This window comes from Chiloscyllium punctatum, chromosome 2, assembly GCF_047496795.1.
Source record: "Chiloscyllium punctatum isolate Juve2018m chromosome 2, sChiPun1.3, whole genome shotgun sequence".
In the NCBI taxonomy this organism is placed as follows: domain Eukaryota; kingdom Metazoa; phylum Chordata; class Chondrichthyes; order Orectolobiformes; family Hemiscylliidae; genus Chiloscyllium; species Chiloscyllium punctatum.
In genome coordinates this window covers 58,177,800-58,201,791 of record NC_092740.1, presented here as the reverse complement: position 1 = coordinate 58,201,791, position 23,992 = coordinate 58,177,800, and the positions used below count along the sequence as shown (strand labels likewise).

The 23,992-nt window shown below is 39.5% G+C and overlaps 1 non-coding gene across 1 annotated transcript; it reads right to left on the bottom strand.

Moving 5' to 3' along the window:
* Positions 1 to 22,372: 22,372 nt before the first annotated feature.
* Positions 22,373 to 22,479, bottom strand: LOC140453537 (U6 spliceosomal RNA). The gene has a single exon (XR_011952423.1). It is a non-coding gene; the product is annotated as a U6 spliceosomal RNA (small nuclear RNA).
* Between the last annotated feature and the right edge of the window lie 1,513 nt (positions 22,480 to 23,992).

The window sequence follows — 23,992 nt, the reverse complement described above, 5'->3', positions numbered from 1 at the left end:
TGATCCCCTGCAATTTGACTATGGATGAAACAGGTCCACAGCAGACGCCATTTCCCTAGCCCTGCACTTATCCCTGGAATGCTTGGACAACAAGGACACCTACGTCAGACTCTTGCTCATCAACTGCAGCTCCGCTTTCAACACCATTTTCCCATCCTAAACCAATCTCAACACTCCGGGACCAAGGTCTCGGCTTTGCCTTTTGCAACAGGATTCTCAGCTTCCTGACCCATAGACCGCAATCAGTGAAGATAGACAACTGCACCTCCCCCACGATAACCCTCAATTCTGGAGCCCCTCAGCAGATGTGTTCACAGTCCCCTTACTGTACTCCCTGTACACCCATGACTGTGTTGCAAAATCCCAAACGAATGCCACCTACACATTTGCTGACGGCACCATCATGGTAGGAAGGATATCAAACATCAATGAATCAGGATACAAGAAGTAGATAGCGGGCTTGGTGATGTGGTGCAATGATAATAACCTCTCTCTCAATGTCAGCAAAACAAAAGAACTGATCATTGACTTCAGGAAGAAGGGAGGAGGACACGCCTTCATCTACACCAATGGAGCTGTGGTGGAGAATGTCAATAGCATCAAGTACCTCGGAGTGACGATAACCAATAACCTGTCCTCTCCTTCCTACATCGATGCAACTATTGAGAAGGCACAACAACACTTCTTCTTTCTCAGATGATTCAGGAAATTTGATATGTCCGTAAAGCCCCACACCGACTTTTACAGATGCAACATAGAAAGCATTCTACCCAGGTGCATAATGGCCTGGTATGGTAACTGCTCTGATCAGGACCATAAGAAATTACAGAAGGTGGTGTGCACAGCCCAGACCATCAAGGAAGCCAACCTCCCATCCATGGACTTCACTTACACATCTCGTTGCCATTGAAAGGCTGCCAAAATCAGCAAACACCCATCCCATCTGGGTAATGCTCTCCAACAACATCTTCAGTCAGTCAGAAGACACAGAAGTTTACACTCACACACACACACGTTCAAGAACTGCTTATTCCCTGCCATTATTAAACTGCTGAATGGACTCTCTAACTTTAAATAATGTGGATCTTGTTAATGTTGACCTTGCCTTTTGCACCGCCTGTGCCACTGTAATCTGTATACCTCATTCTGTCTAAGCACCCTGCGATCTGCATGTCCTTGTTTGCTAGGATATGCCTGGACTGCTCGCAAAATAAAGCTTTTCATGTATTTCAGTACATGTGTCAATAATTAATTAAATCAAATCAAATTAAAGAAAGGAAAGAAAAAGAAAGTTGGAGAGAGAGATAGTGACGCAGAAGAAGAACCCTATTCACTGCTCTGATTAGGATCCTGTTTCTTCACTGCCCTCTCCCTCAAAATCTTCATTCGAATGCTTCGTGATGACTGCCTCAATCTCCAAAAGCAGTTCATAAGAAATAATTACTTTTGAATATTTAATCATTACTGTTACACAGGTAAACAAAGCACCCAACCCACTCAAAGTGCGAAACAACAGAGAATGACCAGTTAATTAATTTTTGCATATTAGAAGAATTGAGTATAGAAGCAAAAAGGTCCTTCTGCAGCTGTACAGGAACCTGGTGAGACTGCACCTGGAATATTGTGCACAGTTCTGGTTTCCAAATTTGAGGAAAGACATTCTGGCTATTGAGGGAGTGCAGCGTAGGTTCACGAGGTCAATTCCTGGAATGGCGGGACTATCTTACGCTGAAAGATTGGAGCGACTGGGCTTGTATGCGCTTGAGTTTAGAAGGCTGAGAGGGGATCTGATTGAGATGTATAAGATTATTAAAGGATTGGACACTCTGGAGGCAGGAAGCATGTTTCCGCTGATGGGTGAGTTCCCGAACCAGAGCACACAGTTTAAAAATAAAGGGTAAGCCACTTAGAACAGAGTTGAGAAGAAACTTCTTCACCCAGGGAGTGGTGGGTGTATGGAATGCTCTGCCCTCGAAGGCTGTGGAGGCCAAGTCTCTGGATACTTTCAAGAAAGAGTTGAATAGAGCTCTTAAGGATAGTGGAACCAAGGGTTATGAGGGTAAGGCAGGAACAGGATCCTGATTGAGGATGATCAGCCCTGATCATAATGAATGGTGGTGCTGGCTCGAAGGGCAGAATGGCCTACTCCTGCACCTATTGTCTATTGTCTATAATATGCTTTTCTCTATAAAATAGGAATATAGATTTAAACTTAAAGTAACCTTTCCACAAATTTTAAATTTTATCATTATAAAAAAATATTTTTTTGGACTGTCATGATGTTCAGTCAATTTATAATTAATGATAACTGTTAACAACAAACATTTGACAGATAGTTTGTGGATTGATGTAATTTTGGATTTTATGAATTAATAAGCTTGCAATTCATATTTTGCAGGGGCTGTGAGGGTTGCGTTTTATTTTTGGTATTCCTACATCATATATAATTCAAGGCTGATGTGTTCCCAGAACCACAAACACAAAAGATTACACAAAATAGATGAGAATTTGAGCTGCGAGGAGGATGCAAAAAGGCTGCACGGGGTCTTAGACATGCTGAGATGCGAGGTATGCAAATCATGGCAAAATATGATGTTAATCACTTGGGTAGGAGAAACAGAAATTTAGAGTAATTCTTGAGAGATTGGGAAATGGTGATGTCCAAAGGGGTGTCCGTGTTCATTAGTTACTAAAAGCCAATGTACAAATTCAGCAAGCAATCAGGAAGGCAAATTATATGTTACTTTTCATTGCTTGGACTTGAGTACACATGTAAAGAAAACTTATTGCATTCATACAGTTTTAGTGAGACTGCAACATGGGAAATGTGTCTGGTTTTGGTCTTTTTTACCCCTTTTTAAAATTCACTTGTGGGCTTTGGGCATTACTAGCTGGACTAACCTTCATTGCCTGTCCCTACTTGACCTTGAGAAGGTGATGGTGAATTGAATCACTGCAGCCTATGTACTAAAGGTAGACACACAATGCTGGTAAAGAGAGAGCTCCAGGACTTTGACCCAGTGACGGTGAAGAAACAGCGATATACTTCCAAGTCTGGATAGTGAGTGGCTTGGAAGAAAACTTGCAGGTGACATTTCCATGTACATGCTGCCCTTTTCCTTCTAGATGGAAGGGGTTGTGCATTTGGAAGGTACTGACTAAGGGTATTTGATGAATGTCTGCAGTGCATCTTATGGATTGTGCACACTGCTGCTCTGAGCCTCAGTGGAGGAGAGAATGAATGCTTGTGGATGCGATGCTGATGAAGCAGGCTTTGTTCTGGGTAGTGTCAAGTTTCTTGAGTGTTGTTGGAGCTGCACCATGCAAACACTTGTGAAATATTCCATCACACTCCTGACTCGTGCCTTATAATTGGTAGACAGCTTTTGTGAGTCAGGAAGTGAATTACTTGCCACAGTATTCCTAGGCTCTGACCTGTTGTGGTGTTTATGCGGTGAGTCCAGTTGAGTTTCTGTCAATACTAACTTCTAGGATGTTGATAGTGGGGGATTCAGTGTCGGTAACTCCACTGAATATCAAGGAGCGGTGGTTAGGTCATCTCTTATTGGAGATGGTCAGTGCCAGGCATTTGTATGGTGCAAATACTATTTGGCACTTGTCAGCCCAAGCCTGGATATTGTGCAGTTCTTGTTGCATTTTAACATGGGGCTGCTTCAGTATCTGAGGAGTTGTGAATGGGGTTGAACCTTCTGCAATCATCGACAAACATCTCCACTTCTGACCTCATAATGGAGGGAAGGTCTTTCCATGTCTGATGTACAAGGACATCCAGGTCTCATTGCACAGCTCCCTTTCCAATTGCCCATTCTCCTACTTGCTGCATAGAAAACAGACAATATTGACAACAAACCAAAACAGAAATTGTGGGAGAAACTCAGCAGGTTTCACCAACAATTTCTGTTTTTGTTTTCGATTCTCCAGAATCCGCAGTTTATTTTATTATAGACACTGACAATTCCTGACATGAAAGTGAGGGAATTCCAGCTTGCTGCTTGCTCCTCCAGATCTCCACCAGTCACCAACATCCAGGGTATGTTCCATTAGCAGCAACCACACAACAATATCCAGCAGGATCTCCAGATCCCATTTGGCAAAGTAGGGCACACTAATTATGCTCTGTGTGGGGCAAATAAAATAAACTGTGCGGAGCAATTGCAGACTGCTAGCACTTTACTGAGTGCTTTAAAGATGGCACTGGTGTCAGGCATTCCAATAGGCAGTGGCCAAAACTTCCATCTGTGACAATTGGGAGAATACGATCAATATCGCACAGGCATGGTGCATTGACGAGTTTGGGAAAAAGGTATGAGAAAATCGACTTGGCTCGTACAGACAAACCTTCTATAAAACCTGCAAAAAAATGAACTGATTTCTGGTATGATTCATCCCTTTGTTTCAAATTTAGATTAAAATGAAAGGGATTACAAGTCTATTTCAAATCCTTTCTCACATTAAACCTGGCTAGATCAAGCAACTTGCTGAGCAATGTGCAAAGTTCTCATACCTAATAGAGAGGGTCAGGGCAGTGTTGCGAGAAGAGACTATTCGGCTGTAGGCTTTTTGAGCATAAGAGAAAGAGAGAGGGAAAGAAACATAGCAGTTCTGCATAGTTAATGGAAAGAATAAGCTGCTTGGCTTTGCAAGTTTGCACAATTGGAAGCAGGAAGGAGTTGATCTCTAGTCAAATGCATGCATCTACAAAGGATTATGGGAGATTCATTCAGCCATGGAAAGAAGGAAGAGGAATCATTGGAATAGGCTTTATTTTTGTTATGGATTTGAGGAACTCTCCTTAAACTGGAGAAAGTGAAGACAGTCACTGAAAATTATTACTTGCTGAAATGGGGATACTGATCTCAACAGTAGCTGGGATCAACTGTGAACTAGTTGTGAAAAAGACTGGTAATCCATGGAGAATGTAACGTCTGAAAAGTATAAAAGGGGAAAATTTGTTCTGGTAGTTTAAAAGGTATATGTTTCATACAAAAAAGGCAAGGGGTTTCAGTTGATTGTTTGTTTTGCATATTTGATAGAGTAAATATCTTAAAATGAGAAATCTTGTTAAAATTTTGGTTTGAAAATTATTGGTGTCTCAAGGGATTGTGACAATAAGTTCTAAGCCAGAAGTTAACTCATGTATACAGGTTTGTTTCTCCACTACCACGAGTATGTTAACTGCTTGGTCCCTGGTATCACCTCCAGTAATTTGCAGATGATACACACTATGCATAGAACTGTGGATGAATGGGAGTTAATGGCCACGTTGTTTATTCTCAGGGATCAGATGACAGCATGAACTATAACAGGCATCCAGGCATGCTGAGTGTTTTATGAATGTTAAATAAACTGGTGATTAAATGGCAGGATTATATTTACTCTCTTTACAATGATATCATGGTTTTAATTTTACTGATAATGGAAGTTAAAAGCAGAGCTGCAATAGCATTGATTGAAGGCTAAGAGAGGGTATTGTGATATTATCACTGCACAAATTTATGTAATCCAGAGGAGGGCAGAATAAGGAACTTTTTTTTGAAGTTCTGCATCATAATTATATGGGAATTAAAAGTCTGGTGTCTATTCTCGCATTATTAAGGGCCCCATGAATAATCAAATTTTAAAGGCCTCTGTTAGTCACTTACTTCAGGGATGTGCTTTAAAGAACATTAATACTCAATGGCATATGAAGCTCCAAGGACTAGATTTCAATACATTAATTTAGTTTATGTTTCATTATTGAAAATATTTCTAATCTTTTGACACCACTATTATTTCAACTATATAGACCATGCACATTTAATGTCCTGGGGAAAAATTTTAACTTCCAAAATACTTGTCACCAATTATGAAATACAAACCTCTTCTTTAATTAAAGAAGGAGTAGCAATAACACAACAAGCTGGCATGATCTGGAAAAGGATGATCTGCAATTTTTCTGAAATTAAGGTTAAATTGTTACTCCATCAATGTTTCAAGTAATGAACATGTCCCAGTTAGATCAGAAGCAAAGTACTGATCTGAATTTAACCAGCCAATACACATTGACTAAATATTTTTCTCCCTTTTCCTTTTGCCTTTTTGCTGAGACACTTTCTGCGGAAAATGTTTGTCTTTAATAATGCTCAGTGACAGGGAGTAGGAAAAACTGCAGTGCTAATAACAACAAACAGGCTTGTCGTTGATAGCTCAAACACAGGAAACTGTAAAGAAAGCAATTTGAAAAATAGACTTGCTGCACTCTATAACGTATGGTACATTTGGGAAACGTGGAAACACTCTCTGCTGGTTCAAATAAACAAAGCTAAGATTAAGGAAGGAAGTTAAATTGAAGGACAACATAATAAAATGTGTTAGAAAGAAAGAAAATATTGACATTCACTCAAAATTGATAGATCAATGCTTTGATACCTTCTTTTTGTCAATGTATGTGCCATTATGTGCCAACAGATGTCTTCCTTGTTGTTTGGAAAATTTAAAATTAGTAAAATTTTTAGTTTAAAAAGCTTTCCTGCTTTGAAAGTCAAATACAACTTTGCAAACACATAGGGACTAATTCTGGTTTTGCTGAAGACCACAGGTTACTTTCAGAGCAAAAATATTGGCTAATTCTTTCGTGTAGACTCTCCATTCATTACATTAATCTGTGTTTTACATTTTCCCTTTGTGATCCTGCTATTTATTTTCAGTGTTTCCTATTGTTTCTGCTTGTTCTTACTTTCAAGCTTTTGTGGAAATTATGCCCTGTAGGTGTAAACAGAGGGAACTATTGATTGTCACAACCAATTTAAGATAATTAGTCGAACTCTTAATGTGTTTCTTTAAACCTATTGGAAACAACATATATTCCCACACAGGGGCCAGTTCTCTGTAAACACCTGGAGGACTTTGGAGGACATCCAAGGACGACACATTGTGATTCATGGATCAATTGATTCTTTTTATCTTAACTTTCGCTCTTAAATGAAGAAACTTAGATTCAGCATTCACATGGAGCCAGATGGTCAGCAGGGCATGCTCAGGAACATTATACAGATGAAATGAGACTCTGTAAGAATCCACCCACCAAATGTATTAGATTTAACACTGACATCAAAGTGACTTTACTATATCAAGGCACCAATGTTCAAATTGGTTACTGTTGACTTGGATTGCAATGATCCAGAATAAAAACTGCTTCAGGAAGACTATGAGATTCATTTACCCAGTAAAATAGTCTTCAGTCTCAGTTCTTCATCAGTAATCAATGCAACTGGAGTCAATTTGCTGACCACCAACAAAATCAAGAATGGTAGTACCACTGCACTGTATGGATTCATGAGGGAGCAGGGAAGTTGATTATTAAGACAACACTTAAACCCTCCCTTGGCAGCCAGAGTCTTATGTCAGTCACAAAGGAATCACGTTGTCACCAACAGTAATTAAAATGTACTTCAATGTCCAATTCCCTGACAATCTACTAGACCCCTTCATTTTGTGACTCTTACATTTTAGTTGATGAGCAGCAGAATATTGTATGAAGACAGACTGCATCAGTTATTCAAGTTGAGAATGTGGAAAAGCATAGCAGGTCAGGCAGCATCTAAGGAGCAGGAAAATCAACTTTTTGGGCAAAAGCCCTTCATCAGGAATGAGGTTTGTGATTCTGGATCAGTGGTGCTGGAAAAGCACAGCAGTTCAGGCAGCATCCGAGGAGCAGTAAAATTGATATTTCGGGCAAAAGCCCTTCATCAGGAATACCGAGGTTTGTGAGGCAAGGGGGCACATCAGTTATTACTATAGAGACTAGAGTTTTGAAGAAATAGGGGGGATCTCATGGAAACCTATGAAATTCCAACAGGACTAGACAGGGTAAATATAGGATGGATGTTCCCAGACAGAGGAATTCAGAACCAGAGGTTACAGGTTAAAAATAAGGGGTAGTACATTTAGAACTGAAATTAGTAGAAATTTGTTCAGCTTGAGTGGCAAAACTGGAATTCTCTGCCACAGAAAGGAGTTGAGGCCAAAACATTGAATGTTTTCAAGAAGGAGTCATATATAGCTGTGAAGGCTAAAGAGATTGAAGGGTATGTGAAGAACATAAGAACATAAGAACTCGGAGCAGGAGTAGGCTGTCTGGCCCTTCGAGCCTGCTCTGCCACTCAGTAAGATCATGGCTGATCTTTTCATGGACTCAGCTCCACTTACCCGCATTATCACCATATCCCTTAATTCCTTTATTTTTCAAAAGCAATTAGAGTCATAGAGTCATAGAGATGTACAACATGGAAACAAACCCTTCGGTCCAATCTGTCCATGCCTACCAGATATCCCAACCCAATCTAGTCCCACCTACCAGCACTCAGCCCATAACCCTCCAAACCCTTCCTATTCATATACTCATCCAAATGCCTCTTAAATGTTGCAATTGTACCAACCACCACCACATCCTCTGGCAGCTCATTCCATACACATACCACCCTCTGCATGAAAAAGTTGCCCCATAGGTCTCTTTTATATCTTTCCCCTCTCACCCTAAACCCATGCTCTCTAGTTCTGGACTCCCCCATCCCAGGGAAAAGACTTTGTCTATTTATCCTATCCATGCCCCTCATAATTTTGTAAACATCTATAATGTCACCCCTCAGCCTCCAACGCTCCAGGGAAAACAGCCCTAGCCTGTTCAACTTCTCCCTATAGCTCAAATCTTCCAACCCTGGCAACATCCTTGTAAATCTTTTCTGAACCCTTTCAAGTTTCACAACATCTTTCCGATAGGAAGGAGGCCAGAATTGTATGCAATATTCCAACAGTGGTGTAATCAGTGTCCTGTACAGCCACAACATGACTTCCCAACTCCTGTACTCAATACTTTGACCAATAAAGGAAAGCATACCAAACACCTTCTTCACTATCCTATCTACCTTACTGAAGTACTGTCAAATCCTTCCCTGGGCAAGGAATTCCATAGATTGACAACCCTCTGAGTGAAGACATTCCTTCTCAATTCAGTTCTAAACCTGCTTCCTCTAATCTTGAGGCCATGACATCTTGTCCTAGTCTCATCTACCAGTGGAAATATCCTATCTATTTCTATTTTATCGATTCCCTTCATAATTTTATATGTTTCTATCAGATCTGTCTTCATTCTTCTGAATTCCAATGAAATAATCCTAGTATACTCAGTGTCTCCTCATAAGTCAATCTCCTCACCTCTGGATTCAACCTAGTGAACCTCCTCTGCAGCCCCTCCAGTGCCAGTACATCCTTTCTTATATAAGGAGACCAAAGCTGCACATAGTACTCCAGGTGTGGTCTCTCCAGCACCTTGTAGAGCTGCAACATTACCTCTCTGCTTTGAAAATTAACCTCTCTATCAATGAAGGACAAAATTCCATTAGCCTTCCTAATTACGTGTTATATCTGCAGACCAACCATCTGCGATTCATGCACAAGGACACCCAGGTCCCTCTGCAAATCAGCAAGCTGCAACTTTTTAACCATTCAAGTAATAATGTATTTTGCTGTTACTCCTACCAAAATGTATGACTTTACATTTAGTAACATTGTATTTCATCTGCCAGATCTTTGCCCACTCACTCAATGTATCTATGTTCCTCTGCTAAAGTTTCACAGTCCTCTGCACACTTTGCTCTGCCACTCACCTTAGTGCCATCGTCAAATTTTGTTCCCAACTCCAAATCATTGATATAAGTGGTAAATAATTGTAGTCCCAACACCGATCCCTGAGGCACACCACTAGAGACTCATTGCCAGCCAGAATAGCACACATTTATCCCCACTCTTGGCTTCCTGTCAGTCAACCAATCCTTCATACACGCTAATACTCTACCTTTAACACATTGTATCCTTATCTTATGCAGCAGCCTCATGTGCGGCACCTTGTCAAAGGCCTTTTGGAAATTGAGGTGCACCACATCCACTGGGTCCCTGTTGTCCACCTTGCTTGAAATGTCTTCATAGAATTCTAAAGGATTTGTGAAGCATGACCTGTCCTTCATGAATCTATGCTGAGTCTGAACAATGGGATAATTTCTTTCGAGATATGCTGCTATTTCTTCCTTGATAATAGACTCAAACGTCTTCCCCATTACAGAGGTTAAGCTAACCAGTCTATAATTCTTTTGTCTACTTCCTTTCTAAACAGTGGCATAACATTTGCTATTTTCCAATCTGCTGGGACTGCCCCAGAGTCCAACAAATTTTGGAAAATTAATGCCCAGTCCACCTGCTATTTTTCCTGCCATCTCTTTTAGTACCCTAGGATGCATTCCGTCAGGACCAGGTGACTTATCTATCCTTAGCTCCATCAGCTTACCCAACACTAACTCTTCCGTAATAATAATTGTTTCCAGGTCCTCTCCTACCTTTGTCTCTTCGTCACTTACTAGATGATATTGGTATCCTCCACTGTGAAGATCAATTCAAAATATCTGTTCAATACCTCAACCATTTCATCATACCCCATAACTAACTACCCCTTCTCATCCTCTAAAGGACTAACAAGTTGCTTTAGCCACCCCTCTTCATTTTATATATTTATAGAAATGTTTGCTATCTGTTTTTATATTCTGTGCTAGTTTTTTATCATACTCCATCTTACTTTTCATTATAGCTCTTCTTGTGGCTTTCTTTTGGCCTTTAAAGTTTTCTCAATCTTCTAGATTCCTGCTGTTTTTGGCCACTTTGTGTGCCTTCTTTTTCACCTTGATAGCCTGCCTTATTTCCTTAGTTACCCATGGCAGATTACTCCTCCTCCGACAGTCCTTCCTTTTCACTGGAATATACTTTTGCTGAGCACTTTGAAAAATTTCTTTGAAGGTCCTCCACTGCTCATCAACTGTCTCACTATAAAGTCTCTGTTTCCAGTCTACTTTAGCCAGGTCCTCCCTCATTCTATCATAGTGCCTCATATTCAAGCACAGGACCCTTGTATTGGATTTTATCTTCACACTATCCAGCTGTATTTTAAATTCAACCATACTTTGATCGCTCCTTCCAAGAGGTTCCCTGACTATGAAATCGTTAATTATTCCTGTCTCATTACGCAGGACCAGACCTAGGATGGCTTGCTCCCTCGTCAGTTCCATTACATGCTGTTCAAGAAAACTATTACGGATACACTCGACAAACTCCTCCTCAAGGCTACCCTGGCCTAGCTGGTTCGACCAATCTACATGCAGTTTAAAATCCCCCATGATAATAGCTGTTCCATTTTTGCAGGTACTAGTTATCTCCTTGTTTATTGCTTGCCCCAATGTGATGTTATTATTTGGTGGCCTATAGACTACACCTATCAGTGACTTTTTCTTCCTGGAATTCCTAATTTCTACCCAAATGGATTCAAGGTCATGCTCCATGGTACCTATATCATCTCTCAGCACCACCCTGGTGTCATCCTTGAACATCAGAGCTACATCAACTCCCTTGCATTCCTGTCTGTCATTCTGAATAGTCTAGTACCCCTGGATATTTAATTCCCAGTCATGACTATTCTGCAACCAGCTCTCCGTGATGGCGACCAAATCATATTCGATCATGATGATTTGTGCCTTTAACTCATCAACCTTGTTATGAATGCCTTGAGCATTCAGGGAAAGTGCCTTTATTCTAGCTTTCTTATTGTCATGATTCACAACATCTCTAACATCTCCTAAGTTGTCCTTCATTTTTGCTTCTTTCACAGTCTGCCTTGAACTTAAACCCTCCTGCATACATGTTAACCTGATGCTTACCTTTTCATTTATCACCATACTTCCTGTTGCTTTCCCTTTCCCTTCCCCCCAACTCAAAAGTTTAAAATTCTAGTGACCACCATATTTATCCTTTTCACTCAAACAATGATGGAAAAATGGGAACAGTTGGATGATTAGCTCTGATCAACTTGAATGGGGCAGCAGGTTTAAAGGGATGAACGGCCTACTCCTGCTCCTATTTTCTGTGTTTCTCAAATGAAAGGATGGCTTTTGGGAAGCAAAGTCAATTGTGTCAAACAGGCACAAGTCACTGGCAACCTTGCTGAAATCACTTTTGATTTTTATTTCCATTGACTTTCAGCCTGATTTCAGGTTTCTCATTAATGTTGCATGACCTGGATTAGTACAGTAACATTTTATATCTTGCCTGAGCTGTGTCAGTGTAAAAATGACTGTTTGCCATGAATGAAATATTTTGGCAGTGGACAGAAACCTTCCATATGATGATGCAACACAACTGGAGCAAGACACCGAAGATGATGACACTTACGGTGAGCAAAAATAATGAAGATAACCCCACAGTGCATGGAAGGTCATCAACTTTTTTTCTGTTTATTCAAATATATGGCCTGGAGGGAGAATGGTACATCTGCCAGTACCAATAGCATGTCAATGTTAGAATTTAACTTAATTTTGTCCATTTTCTGAACATGGGAGGAGCTGGCCCAACGGTATTATCATTGGACTGTTAATCCAGTGAGTTAAGAGCGTGATGCTGGAAAAGCACAGCAGGTCAGGCAGCATTTGAGGAGCAGGAAAATCGAAATTTCGGGCAAGAGCCCTTCATTTGTAATCCAGTGACCCAAGTAATGTTCTGGGAATCCAGGTTTGAATCCTGCCACAGCAGATAGTGGAATTCAAATTCAATAAAACATCTGGAACTTAAGAGTTTAATGATGGCTGTGAATCCATCTGGTTCACTAATATTATCCTTACCTGTCTGGCCTACATGTGACTCTGAACACACAGCAATGTGGTTAACTCTTTATCTGCCCTCTAGCCAATTAAGGATGGGTAATAAATGCTGCCTAGTCAGTGACACCCTGATCCAATGAATAAAAAAGCTGAAAACTTTCAAAAAAATACAGAACACTCCACCTGCATGAGATTTTAGACCACTACATTTGTTGGGTCTACCATCTACCTGAAATTACCGCATCCAATGACACTCCAATGCTCATCACAGATCCAGACTCTTAAATGAATTTGCCTTTGGTGCAGCTTGAGATGAGGAAACCCTAATTGGTATTTGTGCATGGTAAGCAACTTAACCCTAAAGAGATTGCTGCATTCCCATCAAAAAGACCTAAATATTGGCAAATCTTTTCTGAAGTTGTAGGAATAGGAATGATTCTCTGGCTCTTCAAAACAACTGAAGGTACCCACATCATTACACCCACACCCCTCCCCCCCAACCTATCCCACCCCAACTCCCCCACCACATCTTTCCTCAAAGATACCTCTAAGCTTCTGTTTACACTTACTTCTATCCTCAGGCAATGAGAAAGGTATGCTATCATACTGCACTGTCACAATCATATTAGTTAGAGCTACAAAAATGATAAGCCCCCATCAAATCCAATTCCCAGTTACCTACCAGCATTTTATAGGAGTCATATCTTCCAAACTAGCCCAATACCCAAAGGATTTAATATTCTACTTTATCATAATTGTGATAAATTCAATTTCAGTTTGACTTATTTAGATTATAGTCCAACAGGTTTATTTGGAAGTTTATTTAGAATAAAATAACTAAATTTTTATTCTCCATACTATGTTTTCTGATGGTTAACATTACATTTTGTCATTTCAGTTGCATTACATGTTGTGAACTAAGTTTGCATTTACGTAAGGGCAGGTTGTTTTGAAGCATCAACTCCACTTGTGTTGATGCATTCCAGAGTGAACTACTCTGAACAGGACATATCAAAATGCAGATAATGAATCATTTTATTGATATGATTCAATTTATTTGTGTATGCTGCAATATATTTCAGGAGTTTTCTGTGATTACTTGATGCCACATGGTCTACCACGCATTCTAAAATCACAAAAGAAAACAACAAAAAAGGTGGCTATTCACCCATCATGCCTCTTTGGTATATTTAACCATTTCTTACTCACATTCCTATTCATATTGCACCATAACTTTCTTTTTGTTTCAAATATTTATCCAATAAAATTGTTCTAGGTTATGATTGTATTTGCTTCTACTGAGTCAAATAACGCTACGCAGATCACAACAGATCATTTTTTCTTTCAAGCTGCCTTCTTAGTAATCTGTGACTACAGATCTGTATCTGCCAATAAACAACATGTCTTCCAGTGGAAACAATTACTCCTCATCAATTTTGTCAAAACCATTCATTTTATGAACACCTCTATCAAATTTTCTCTTCATCGCTGTTATAAGGAGAACTCCAGTTTCTCCAATTCCTGCGTGCAACGAAATCCCTCATCCCTGGTATAATTCCAGAAAAAAATTCTTTTTCTACAATCTCTCTATAGCATTGACATCCTTAATGAAGTGTGGGACCAAAATTGAAACAATGCTATAAAGTCGCCACAGTCTTACTAGATCATAAGGGTTGTTCTCTCATTAAACAGATGACTGGTGGTGATTAACATGTGAATCAACATGCCTCAGATGAGGGGAGAGATTGAGAAGGAGAGTCCTTCATGGTAACCTCAGCCAATGCTGGAAGAGAATTTACAATGTTTGGTATCACTGTGAATCAGAAATTAAGCCACTCAGCCAACTAAGCTAATTTGAATCAAAGCAGTTTTAGAATGACTTTTGAGTCAATCTGAATCTGGGAGATCCAGCTCCAAGTCTCAAAGAAGCTCCTTTTAAGTTTTGGCAATGGCATAAAATAGATCTGCTCTTAATAATTAAATGATCCTTGTTCTATAATATTTTGTCAGGGGAGCAGAAACGAACTTTTCTTCATCATGTTTATTAGATTGTAATTCCAAGCAACAGCACTTACAATATTGCAGGTCCATTCTACCATAGAGAACAACATGTATAACAAAGAACTGCGTGATATAGATAACAAAGTACCATAGACTCAATCACAAAGTATTGCAGACCTCAATTGCATCAGCGTCAGAAACGTTATGAATGCTGTACTTCTCCATACCATCCTATAGTCCCTCTGCTTTATAAACCAAACAATTCAAACAATTCATGTCCATGTTTGTGCAGGAATATGTTTCTCAAGGGCTTCTCAAAAGTGGAGAAACAACAATGAAATACCCAAAAGTATACAAAACAAAGTTTATGTTACTGCACAATTGCTTAAACTCAGTCACTTATGCTTGATCTATTCTGTTTCTTTGTCTTTGCTGTCTGGTTGACTTGTGGTGACTATTTCTGGGCTGGAAGCATGTGGTGCTGTGGCTGAGTGATGGATTCCTGCTCCCAGACAGATGACTCTTCACCCAGTCTTGGCCAATGTACATTGGAAAGTCAATGGAATGGAAAATTGGCCAAGATGTAAATAGATATTTTCATCCTGAAGTGACATTCAGCATTTTCCTAAAGGTCAAAAGTAATATGCTATGCATTGCTCAAGCTTGATGAAATTGGCTAATTTTGACAATTTTATCTGTAGCTCCACTTCCAAACCCTTGATCACTATTATGCACAGCCTACAAGAATTGATCTTTGAGTGAGCAACACTGCACAAGTCAATTCTGACTACTTCAGAGCACCCGCCTGAAAATGTGCCGGGTATGGAAGGTTTGAGTTACAAAGAAAGGTTGGATAGGCTGGACTTTTTTTCACTGGAGCATAGGAGATTGAGAGGTGACATGATAGAAGTTTATAAAATAATGAGAGGGGTAGATAGAGTTGATATTAGTTGTCTTTTCTCTAAGATGGGGAGTTTCAAGATTAGTGGGCACATTTTTAAGGTGAAAAGAGAGCAATAAAAAAAAAAGGGAAATTTTATTATACAGAGGGTGGTTCATGTGTAGAATGAACTTCCTGAGGAAATGATGGATACGGGTACAATTATATTGTTTTACATCCATTTGAATGGAAACTTGAATAGGAAAGGTTTGGAGGGACATGGACCAGGAGCAGGCAGGTGGGACTAGTTTAGTTTGGGATTATGCTCAGCATGGATTGGTTGGACTGAAGGGTCTGTTTCCATGCTATATGACTCTATGCTTCTTCTGATAATTTCCCATATATTCTACACTATAGATCAATCTCCTATGAGGTATAATTTCTCACATATTCTACAGAAAGGAGCAATCTCCAAAGTGATATGTCAAAAATCTTGCTAGAGTATGTAGGAACAATAGGCAGAATTAGTTGGCATCTCCAGTATTCCTGGCTGCACCAGGGATTGGTGTTGGGTGCTTCCAGAATGCAATTGGTCCCAAATGACATCTGGACTCGGGTAACTCGGGGCATTGGACAGAGAAGGTTTTTGGTGTTAGGAAGGGGATGTGCAACTGGGGTGGAAGGTAGGTTTTAACTCTATATGAATAGGAACGTGAGGGAGACTGACTTTTGGAGGGTACACCCAATGCTCTAAGGGCACCCCTATGAAATATTACCAGCCTTCTTCCATACATTTAAAAAAAAGGCTGCCCACTCCCACCCATCTGTCTATGCCAACGGTATTATTGTATGGGCAGAGTAGCTTAGGGTCAATTAGGCTTTAAACAAGCTGGTGGGATCATTTAACTATGGCATTCAATACCACATCAGACATTTCTATTATGTTTTCCAAAAACGGTTAACTCCCATAATGATCATGCTTTGAATAATCTTCATATAATTTTGTATGAAAGTGCATTTATACATTAAAGTCTAGGCAGGGCACTCTGAACCATTCTGCAATACTTAGCTATATGACAATTAAAAAGAAACAACAATACTGCAAGTTAAGAGCAAGTTACTTTAATATTGTCTTTTTTCAACATATTTTGGAAACATACTTATGAATCAATTTTGACAATATTTTAATCCTTCCTGTAAACTAGATTAAATCTGGTCTATAAAATCGATCATTTTCACAGATTATTGTTACATGTCCTCACAGAAATTAGTTTAGAAGGTTTAATTCTGTTCCCAGCATTTTGTGATCTTCAGTGTGAAATCCAGCAAAATCACTCAGGAAAGCTTTAGAACATGCGGTGTGGGAAATGAAAAAGCCAGGTTCATGTCCTCATGAAATTGTAGTTCAGGCATATTCTAAGGGTAATAGTAAAAAATAACATGATCTGACGTGGGATTGCTTCATATTGTCAGCGGGTACAAAGTAAAATAATGTTCCCTTCCCAGCACTGTCCACTTTTACATCAAAGTGCGCAAATGAAAAAAAAACATTCACCAATTCTAGGTCATGGTAAAAATATTTTAAACGATTGCCATAGTCTTATTTATAGTTCATTAGAAGGGCATCTGCTTGAGTTTCTTTTGCATTAATTAAGATTACAATCTTAAGACGTTATTTCTTTTCCATGTGTGCTTTTTAGATTCCCTGAGGATAATCTGAATGTTACAGAGGTGACCAAACATGCTGTGATCCTACACATATATGGCTTATCTGGCAGCAATTCAACAGTATCATCCTGTAAGTCAGTCTTCTACTTAGTATTTTGGCATTCATTGCCTTTGTGTGGTTTGCTAACAGATTGTTTTGCTAAATTGAATCAGCCTACAGGGAATATTAATTTCCCATTTCCCACTATAAGACAAATGCAACTTTTTAACTTGTTTATCAAACAATCAAAGACATATCATTTGGAACATTAACTAAACAAAGTAATTTATTGTTTAGCATACTACTTCCTGTATCATATATGTAGATATTTCTATATATTAGACATGACATTACCCAACAATTTGCTTTTTTTTTCATAATAATAATCGACAAATATATTGATAAATGAACTGTTGTCATTTAGTGCATATCTTCAAATACCATCTTTGCCAGGAATTATACCAAGATTCCTATGTTGATGACCATGAGAACTGAAGCTGCAATGACAACCCACACTCTGGATTAAAATAAAAGCCATAAGGAAATCATACTTAAAGGCTTATGTGGTTATTTAGAAGGCTGACAACATCAAGCCTCCAAGGGCTTTTCTCTCTGAATGGTTAGAACTCCCCTATTTGGTTTGAGAAAAGAAATTATGCACCACAGTTGGTAAAAACATTATGGCGAAGCATTAAAAATTGGGAAATTGAATGCAGTCAGAAAAGCATGCTGAGGATTAAAGCATTCATTACAATATTTCCTTCCCAATAATATTTTAAGTTGTTGTGATAGTGAAAAATTAGACATTAAAAAAGGTCACTTTTCAAATTCCTGAGTGAATCTTTATCTTGACTCATTTAAATTCCACCTTCTGTTAATATTCAACTACTTTTCACCTGCACCACCAGGCAGAGCATCTCACAATAAAGTGTACTTTGCTTAAGAAGGAGAAGGATGGTCTAGGATGAATCCTCAGGATTGTGTCCGGAGTGAAAGAGATGTCAGGTGGACTTGCTGCCTCCATCCTCCTTTACGTCAGATCTAAAACACTTGTTTGGTGTAGTATAGTCGGTGGTCTAATGAGAAGGGGCTCTTGACTGAAGCAAGATGTAGGTTATTGCATGATAGCAATCAGGTACAAATTAGATTGGTATGATAGACATAGTTATCTAGACTCTGAGGAAGACCCTTGATGGTAAATCAATCTCCTTTGAGGTTTAGAGCAGTTCTCCTACCCGAGCCTGTACAACACCATCACGTTTGATAGTGAGTAATGCACTTCTCAGCTTTAATCCTTTCTGTCTTGAACATCTTGTACAACCAATGAAAGGGAGTAAAACATGTGATGTAGATTTTTCTATAAAGTCTCCATTCAGTTTGTCAACTTATTGTGTTTTTGCCAACAGACAGGGAGGCACTCAACAATGGTGCAAGCCACCATGCAACTCAGAATCACAAAATGGGAGAGAGGTAAATTAATACAAATTCAAACAATAGAAGGAAAAAAATTGGAAAATCTGAAGAGATTTATGGTTCATGAACAAAATGGCTTTCCTTAAGCATCATATGTCAAACATGCTTCCCAGTGTTGTACTCATTCACACCAACCAGGGAAGCTGCAGAATTGATCCACAGTTTAAGGCTATGAAAACTGGGAAACCACTAGGTGAACTACAATCTTCTTCAGCTTCCTGAAGCCAGAAAGATTAAAATAAATCAGCAGGATTTTCACATAGTAATTACTAGTCACTGACTTCTGGGTGTGGGCAAAGCAGCATCAAGCTGAGCTATGATGCACCGACAGTAGAATAGTTGGCCAACATTCACTGTTACAGGCGTGCACTTGAATAACAACAAACTGGAACCAAAACCTATTATGAAGTATCACCTTCAGAAGGAGAGTGGGAAGAAAAACATTGCGGTGGAACTGAAGATAAATAGAGACATTCTATAGCAAGAATAAACTTCAATGTTGAGGGTTAAAGATAAGCACCTGAATTTTGTTGGGAATAGTTAAACAAAATGACAAAGAACAGCAGAAGTGAAATTTCTAATTTATATTCATTCATTAAACACATAGCCAGTGATGTGCTTAACTTGCTAAATAACTATCTTGTGTCCGTATGACATGCACAATAAAGCAGTGATTGAGCAGGAAATTAATCTTGAAGATTGGGATATGGCAGCATGCAATGCAGATTACGAGTCATTAGTAAGCAACTTCTGTGATGCATAAACTTCCTTTTTCACTTCCTGTTTGTGCACTGATGGGAAACAAAACATCCTACAGGGTATTTGAGCAGCGTGAGATTTGAGAGCCTGGGAACCAATCTTCTGAAACTTGCTGTTCTCACATTAAGCGTTAAATGCCTTAAACAGATGAAAAATGCACTTCTCTTCAAAATTCCATTGGTTGCAGCTGAGTGCTTTAGAAATTCTGGTTCTTCCATTCTGCACTGTGCACAACATAAAACAAAAAATACTGCAAGTCAAATGAGGCAATGTCCAAAATAGAACTGGGCCTGCTGGGTGTGATCAATAATCAAAAGGCTTTTTGTAACTAAGGGGATGCTTTTATCCTCCTGAATATTGATCTATGGACAGATATGGGAACACAAGTAAGGAAAGGTGCTAATGTGAAAAAGTGAAAGACAGCATGCCCTTGTGCCCCATTAATAGGTTATTAACAAATTGTGTTGATTTTATAAAGGGGAGGTTTGCAGTGTGTGTGAAACAAAACAGGCAGGATATGTGAATCTGCAATGGGGACGTAATGAGCAAACACCAAACGAACAGTTTTTGTGTCCGGAATTCAATTTGAAAGTGATGACAGGTGCCTTTTGCTGTACACTCTAAACGTCCCCCTAGATTTCCCCACCCAGGGGACAAAGTCCTCCCTGCATCTAGTCTGTTCAGCCCTGTTAGAATTTTATTCATTTCAATCAGATTCCTTCTCATCCTTCTAAACTCGTGACATGGTATTACTGCCACTTCCCGACACACTGATCTCATGCAATATAAAGAAGACCCACATTCTCCATTGCATTCTCACACTTAGTATGACTGTCAGCCTACATGCACATTTTGCAGCTTACTTGCTCTGCCAACTCTGCACTCATGATAGTCAAATCAGCCCAACATTATACAACACTCCTACAAGACCAGGAAGCACATAAATGAAGGGAGCAGAAGTTAGCTGGAGGGAAAACTACTGCATGGCCTAGTAATAATGGTAGAGATATTGCTTGTATATATTTGGATGGCCATCACCAAAGCAATGGCCGGTAATGAGGCTGAAGCCATTGAAGATGACAATATCGTAATACCTTAGCCCCTCCTCACATTTCACGAGCCCCTCAATCTACATGCTCTTTTTAATTACAAGTTGTGAATAAACAGCCATCAATCTGAAATGTTAACTCAGTGTCATTCTCTGCAGATGCTGCCTGAACTGGTGAATTTTTTACAACTTTTTCTGATTATATTATCTCTGTGGGCTACATTATGCAAAGGAGCTTGCAGGACGTCAAAAAAATTCCAACAATATACACTTTGGTTTTCTGGAGACAGTGGCATTAGTTCCATGAGTATGAAATTGTTGGCCAGCTTTCCAAAAGATAGCCGTCATCTTTCTATTTCTGCTTCTCTACCAGTGCCCAGGCTGTTGCCCACTAAGTAACAAGTGCAGACAGTTGCTGCCAGTGCTGTGTTAGCAGCCAGAGCTCTAGTCAATCTTGCCGTGTTACTCGCAGTCACTTCCACTGAATGTCAGCAGCCACATGGGAACCACTGGGTCAACAATGTATAGGAACACCAGGACAGGCAAAGATGCATGGAAGATAAGGTCCAAGGGGAAGCAATTGACTTTTGTATGCAATATGATATGAGTTAATGCATGAATATGTTTTGGAATATTTATTTCATTGTTGTTTTATTTTTGCACTGTGGTCACGAGTATAGTCAAACATGATTGTTGAATGGGAGGTTGGGATTGCATTCTCTGGTACTGTGGTCAAATGGGTCAACCAGTCTAGGATGAAACTCACTCAGTCTCCAATATCTTCTGCTTTGTCTCCTCAGCTGCTCACTGTGTAGTTGGTGTTCATCTTGTTCTCCCATGGTAAGGCAGCATGTATTAATAATCAGGAGGCCCAGTTTTAAAGTAAGAAACAGAAGTTTTAGAAGGGAACTGATGTTTTTTTTCCCCAAGAGAATGAGAGTATCTGAAACTCACTGCCTAAGAGGGTGATAGAAGTTGGAATTCTCAAGATATTTAAGAATAATTTAGATGAGCACTTGAAACACATAGAAGGCAATGGGGGTGAAATGTGGACATTGAGATTACAATAAATACATGTTTCATGACTAGAACAGACAAGATAGGTCAAAGGACTCTTTCCATACTGTGAAAACTGTATGCACTGGAGCACCTTGAATCTTGACACCTTGTCTGCTCCATGTCATGAAAACATTGTTTTAGAACATTCATATTTTAGCACACTTTGCTCTCCTCTGTCACATTTTGCATGCAAATGTCTTTTATTTTGTAATTGCTGCACATGTGATCGACTTGTGCACTGGATTCATTGGCCAGGTTGTCAGTGGATTGTCTTCGTGTGGTGGCTGAAATGCAGCTAATATAGTGGACTGCTGTGGAAGGATGGCAACATGACTGTTGCCAGAATACCAGACCTTACCTGCATGATAGTGTGCTGCTTGTCACAATCCAGCTAGATCGTGAATGGAGTGAATTTCAATTCCATGCCACACCGACTAAGCGTCAGCCTTTACACAATTGGTAGTATTCTTATCTGAGTGAGAAAATCTGTAGCTTAACATCCACTCCAAAAACCTGACCACAAAATTTGCAGTTGATATTCCCTCCACAATGGAAGTCTGCAATCTCAGTGATGTTGCATGCTCACTCCATCCTGCTTACTTTGGCAAGAGAGAACTAACTTTATTTTTCAAATTTCACCATTTGTCATGACAGGCCTAAAAATGATGTCCTTAGAACATCAGCCTGGGATTCTGAATTACAAGTCAAATCAGTTTACAACCACACCACTTCCTATCTCATTAACTTTTCTTAAAAATATGGGATGAATCATGAATTTGAATGCCATCCTTGCACAAGGGCTATTCTAATCTTCTCTGTATCATTGCAATTTCAGCGTATGTTCTGCTAAACTGAGTACATGTCTTTTAATTTGCTTACAGAGAAGAGAAGAATTAGTGACCTCCTTTATGGAACAATGGATAGTACATGTGAGATATTGCAAACATTTCCAATACTAGTAGCCTTCTCCCTACTTTAGATTGCAACTGTGGCTGCAGCAGTTTTCAGATTTTGGTGAAGATGCACTTGCTAAAGCACAGACATTGCTCTTTCCTGAGAGTCAAATGGGAGAACTGTGACGCAAATCTACTAGTGGATATGACTTCCTGGTGACGGGGAAACGATTAACTACAATATTGAGCTTCAAATTGACAGCACTGGTCTCAAAGCAGTGTTACAAATGATTGATGTCATGATCTACATACTTTGTATAATGACTATGTGTGTGTGTGTGTGTAATATGCATGCGCTCATGCCCTCACCAATGTTTTTTCTAGTGAGAGTTATCCCAAAGTGCGTACACATGCACCACAGATGCTTTCTTGAAGCCCAGAAGGCACTGAAAACAGATAGTTGCAAATGATCTCAATTTCTCACCCATCAGCTTGAGAGAATTCAACAAGTTTACTCAGTGACTGTTATTACCTTTGCACATCCTGCATGTCAGAAGACAGTAGCGCTAACCCAACATAAAAGCATGTGTGTGACAAGTTATATTTATCTTACTGGCCTGATGTGTCATTATAGCAATGGAGTAGTTCTCTAATCCAATGTACAATGCAATGAATATTGGAACTGCCATCTACTGGTCAGATTCCAACCTCTCAGGCCAGTAAGGTAAATATAACTTGTCACCCAGCATTATTCCATCATCTGAAACATAGCAGATTGCTAGATGCAAGGCATTTTGCAATGCATGATATGTTGTGTATGTACAAACATGCTCATAGCAATAGTTTGTGTGACAAAGGCAGTTAGAGCTTCAGATTATGTATAGTCAGTCTGGTATTCTTTGTGTAAAAGAACCAGTATTTAATAAATTTGTTTACAGTAATTATGACAACAAATGCATTTGAATCAATATCCAAGTCTAAATGTCTTTTCTTTTGTTGTCAAATAAATGTGTGGAAGCTAAAAAGAATACAGGGGAAGGATGGGAATTCCGCAGAGTGGACAGTCTTGATGCTTTGAATGCCTTACTCCTGCTCTAGTGATCCATGCAGTCTGAGTTTACTGCACTAGCAAACTTCATTTCCTTGTGCTCAAGGTGTTTTTTTCAGTCACTCTTGGGATGTGGGCATACTTGCTGGGCCAGCATTCATTGCCCATCTCTAGATGCCCTCCAGAAGACTATGGTGAGTTGTCTTCTGGAACTGTTATAGAGCATGTGCTGTGGGTAGATCCACAATGCCTTTAGGGAGGAAGTTCAAGGACTTTGTCTCAATGACACTGAACAAACAGTGACACATTTCCAAGTCAATATGGTGACTGGATTCAAGCAGAACCAGTAGGTGGTACTGCTCCTATGTACCTGCTGTCCTTGTGTTTTTAAATGGAAGTGATCATGGGTTTAGAAGGTACTTTTGAAGGAT